The 5,342-nt window shown below is 38.9% G+C and overlaps 1 non-coding gene across 1 annotated transcript; it reads right to left on the reverse strand.

Annotated features, from left to right (window-relative positions):
• Positions 1-5,039: 5,039 nt before the first annotated feature.
• On the reverse strand, positions 5,040-5,112 carry trnav-uac. The gene has a single exon. It is a non-coding gene; the product is annotated as a tRNA-Val (tRNA).
• Between the last annotated feature and the right edge of the window lie 230 nt (positions 5,113-5,342).

Consider the following 5,342-nt stretch of genomic DNA (forward strand, 5'->3'; position numbering starts at 1 on the left):
CGCAACATTTCATGGAACATCACTGAATGCTGAACTCCTCCAGGGGCCAGACCTAACCAGCACACTCCTTGGTGTTCTCACAAGATTTAGACAACATCCCATGGCTCTCATGGCTGACATAAAATAAATGTTTCACCAAGTCAGAGTCTCAAAATCTGACTTTTTACGCTTCCTGTGGTGGCCTAAAGGTGACGTGTCTCTACCCCCTTTTGATTATCGCATGACAGTGCATCTGTTTGGAGCAGTGTCTTCTCCGAGCTGCGCAAACTTCACGCTCAGACAAACTGCCAAAGTCAATAGCAGCTGTTTTGATCAAGAAGTGATGAGCACTATTGAAAACACTTTATGTTGATGATTGTTTGAAGTCTCTTGAAATAGAAAATGAAGCCGTGGACCTGGTGAGAGACCTTACCTGTGTTTGCCACAAGGGGGATTCCACCTAACCAAATGGGTGAGTAACAGCCGCACTGTACTGTCTCAAATCCCCAAAGAAGATAGAGCCACTGAAATGAAAGAACTGGATTTGGACAGGGACAAACTCCCTACAGAAAGAGCCCTAGGATTGTTATGGTGTGTAGAAAGTGACACATTCAAGTTTAACATCTGTCAAAGATAATCCACACACCAGAAGAAACATTCTGTCAATGGTCAGTTCTATCTATAACCCGCTGGGTTTCCATTAACTCTGCCTGCTAAGTTGCTTCTTCAGGATCTTTGCAGAAACAAGTGCAGCTGGGACCATGAAGTACCACAGGCTGCATTGGAGAAGTGGAGGAAATGGCTGACTGGTCTTGACAAACTGGAGCACTTGAGAGTGGCACGCTGTGTGAAGCCAGATGGAATCGGAATGTCCACACAGGCTGAACTCCATCACTTCTCAGACGCTAGTGACCACGCATATGGAACAGTAAGCTATCTAAGACTGACAGAGGGAAAACACACTGTGCATATAGCTTTCATGCTTGGCAAGTAGGGCTGCAACTAACGATTATTTTGGTAATCGATTTAATCTATCGACTATTTTTTCGATTAATCGACTAATCTAATGATTATTTCCCATAGCAAATTAAAATAACGACTCAATGTTGGAATTTGAATTTCAAATGTATTTGAGTAACAAATGTAATCATAATACCTAAATTAAATAGTAATACAAATTAAAGTGCAAATATGCTTTTAAAAGTAAAGAGAAAGTGCAAATAAAGTTTTAAAAGTAACTCAAATTAGCAATCAAGCCTCTGCAAGTGCAAAATAACGCAAGAATAACTGGGCTGCAAGTGACATTCAAATTCAACTTATGAAATATATATTTTTTCCACAATCTTTTGTTTGAAGAATGCTAAGTGGAGGAGGTTAACTATTCAGAACAAACGAAAATACAGGCTACTCTGATAATTCACTGATTTACTACATTGCACTTAACATTCATGAAATAGCGTTAGCAAGCAATCCTCCATGAGACGTTCTGTTTTCCAACATGTAAGCTTAAACCTTACTATAAGTTATAGATATATCATATATGTCTATGATAATTGCTGCTCTGTTCACTGTTCTTGTGCTCCCACAGCTCATTCTCTTTGAAATACTGGAATAGTGCTTCTTTAACTACTAATAATTGACCATCATTGAGAAAAATTACAACTTTTCTGTTAGCCATATCTCATATGCTGCAGCTACTAAAGCTAGCTTTGTTTATTGTTTCCATGGTAACATGAGCCGTCTCAGAATAATTAGCTTTTTAGTCGGCCATTTCTGATATGCAGCACATGAAGGTACGAGAACGGAGGGCAAAGAAAACGGTGCATGATTTGTATGCTAGGCTATTTGCAGATTCTGTTCCATTTTTCTCAATGATGGTCAATTATTATTAGTTAAAATGCAACTATTTCGCACTTCCTATAGTGCATTGCAATGCCGGATGAAATTACCGGTAGCTCTGCTAGCGTATGCCAAAAAAAAAAAAAAAAAAAAAAAGTAAATTTTTTTTTATATATATATTTTATGACGCGTCGACAATTTTTCATAATCGACATCGTCGATTACGTCGACTAATCGTTGCAGCTCTATTGGCAAGGCCAGAGTAGCACCTTTGAAGCAGACGACAATACCACGCCTGGAACTTGTGGCAGCAGTCTTAGCTGTTCGAGTAGACAGAATGCTCAGAAAAGAACTAGACATCACGAGAATTGAACGAGTGAACAGTAAAGTTTTAATACTCAATATAATTTAAAGTTAGCAACACAGAGTGATTGCCTTTTTGCCTTGGAGTGTGCAGCCGTTAGGACGTTAGCGAGGCGCAGTGCACCGGCCAGAGGAAGAAGCTAGAATCGCGTTAGTCTGTGTTCGGTGTCCTTTGATCCCTGCCCCCGCTGAGGTCGACAGTTCCCTGCCATACAGAGACTGCTCCAGAGCTCCAGCTACCGAGTGAAATCTAAAGTGAAGATATGAGGTGAAGTAACCTGAGTTTGTGTTGTTAACCAGCAAGCTAGAGTGAAGAGAAACTACTGTGTTGCTCGCAAATACGACGGAGATATTTTTGTTATTTGATTTGTCACTTTGCTATTTGCCTGGACAAAGATATTTCTTTGCTAGCCTATTTGATTTGGTACTTTGCCGTTTTTCCTGTGGACTAAGTGAACGAGATTTGGGTATTTTGCTCTGGACTAAATTGTAAGATTGGAACCTAGTATTTTTCTTACTGTATGGACTGAAGCCATTTTCTGTTTAAAACAGCTATTAGGTGAAAGGACATTGGTCAGTGACATTTATTGTATATTGTCTTTGGCCACTGCTGTTCATTATGAATCTGTATTATCCGTTATAAGTCATTTGCAATATTCTGAAACTGTGAATGAAGGTGTTTAATTCCATTTTCCCTTTGGTAAGTATATATTTGAGTGTTCAGGTTTAGTATGTTGGCCAACATTAGTGGTAACATGTGCGTATTACAATTGTGAAAGGTGATTTTGAGAAACAGCATATTTCTATACAATTTGTATTGTGTTTATTTTTCTAATTGATCTAGTATAATAAATCACTAATTTTCAACTTTTAAACTATTTGCTTATACTTTGAAGCTATTCATCTTCTCTGAAGTAGGGGTGTCTCATCCTCTGCCAGTATATGGTAGTTAGGGAAAATACAGGGTAAGTTGCACTTACACTTATGCTTGTATCCTGTCCTTTAGGTCATCACCGTGACCTGTCCAAATCCTAAGCCCGTACTTATATTCGTTCCTTGAAGGCAGGTTAGGCTTGAGACTAGTAGGCCTGAGGGGTTAGGGACTCAGATCCTTTCAGGGAAGAGTTATTTACCCCTACTAAGCGGATGTAGGTCCCATTCGCTACACATGCACACTATTAGGGGCCGGTGTGTAGAAGCCATTTGAGTCCTTTTGAGTATTTTAGTTGATATTTCAGTTTGTTTGACTATATTATTATTATTATTATTATTATTATTATTATTGATTTAATTTCTATTGAATTATCCCGAATTAGGAAATTGTAATTGTTTCTGAGTGTGTGCCCCCTATAGTTCACGGGGGCATTAGGATAAAGGTGTGCCAGGCCAAGGACAGAGGAGGGTTCCGGCCTGCGCATAACATCATTGACCGTGACCGTGAAGCGGGAACCGTGAAACGTGCATAGCCTTGAACTGAGCCTTGAAATGAACTGATTAGAACGAAACAAAGAAATACAAAACAAAGACTTTAATTTACTTGATTTCTGTATGAAATAAAGGGAATGGAAAGTTCATTAAATCCACGTCTCCTGGATTCTATTTAAATCACGCGCCAAGATACAAATCGGCGGAACTCAAAGAAGTGGTAAACTAATTTGCAAGATTTCGCCACTATAAATGTTCTTTTGCTCATCCATACTCCTCCTCTTAATCCAACTTTTCAGATCCTTCTATATCAGATTACTCTCCAAACTCTGCATCCAAATTTCTATTCATCTCATTTTAAAAGCCAACAATACTCTACATTACATGCTTATTGATTTGAGCTTTACCACACATTTCTTGAGTGATGCTATATTGCATTGCCTTCTTTAAGACTAAACCAATGGCAAAATGTATCGAGAGCTATTTAAGTCAATTTGAATCAATTTTCTGAAGAAATCTTATAGTAGACAAAACTATTTTGTACCCCTGGTAGTGTAGAGTTTTATTTCTCCTCTCACAACCCTAATTTGTATGATTTCAGGTTTTCTCCTCCATGCTCTCACTCAAGCCAATTATTCAGCTGTATCCTTCATCCACATGAATACTTTTACATTTTAACTTTGCTCAGCCACAGCGAACATTCAGAAAAATGATTTTGAAGTTTAGGCTAGTAAGTACAAAAGCGCAACCTTCACTCAAAATGGTTGCTAGGTCTTTACCACCACTAGGCATCAGATTTATTACGCTGCTTGTCCTTTCATTTTTGTTCTTCTAGTTAAACCAACTAGACCAAGGACGTGGTTGCAGGAATAATGCTGTCCTTCAATCACAGCAGCCAGCTTTTGTCTCCATTCTTGCATTTCCCCCACTTTATATAAGCTTAAAATACACACACCGTTCTGGTAACTCATTCTCAACCTATTTTACCTCAGCGTTGCCCTCCTTTGACGAGCCGCTTATGTGAATGAGACTGTCAATTTCGAATGAGAAAAAAATGGAATAGACTGTATTGTACCTCTGTAGCCTATATGCTTAATGCATGTCCAGAGACGCTGCGTTCCATTGGGCAAAGGCGGGCAGTTGCCCTGAGCCCCAGCCACCAGGAGGGCCTCGTCGTACTTCCGAGTTTTTTTTTTTTTTTTTAAGAATTAAAATGAATCACTTGTCATTGCAAACGAATGACAATTCATAACAAACATGAAATGTGTTGTTACGGTTCTCTTAGCACCGTTTTCCCGAGCTGATCAGTTCAGGGTGGTGGACCAGAGCCATGTATGGCTATCTATATGATCCTCTGGGGAGGACGTTTCATTTCAGATGTCTATTAGCTACCAATGTTATATGCGCAATAAACAACAACAAGAAAAAATGTCTGGTTCCACTGGGGCTCGAACCCAGGACCTTCTGCGTGTAAAGCAGACGTGATAACCGCTACACTATGGAACCTCATGCTTGACAAAAGGTAAAAATGTACAATAAAAAAAAAAAAAAACCTACCACTACATTATCTGTTTATCTACTATAGGTAGATTGTATCATAGAGTGATAGTTTAACATTTCCAAAGTTGTTTTTGATGTTTAACCAATTTAAAATTGTGGGGCTCTCTAAGGATTGTTTACAGTCCGGATTGAATTGTGTTGGCTAATACAGCTAAACTTAAACTTGAAATTGACAG

Source organism: Clupea harengus, unplaced genomic scaffold (assembly GCF_900700415.2).
Source record: "Clupea harengus unplaced genomic scaffold, Ch_v2.0.2, whole genome shotgun sequence".
In the NCBI taxonomy this organism is placed as follows: Eukaryota; Metazoa; Chordata; class Actinopteri; order Clupeiformes; family Clupeidae; genus Clupea; species Clupea harengus.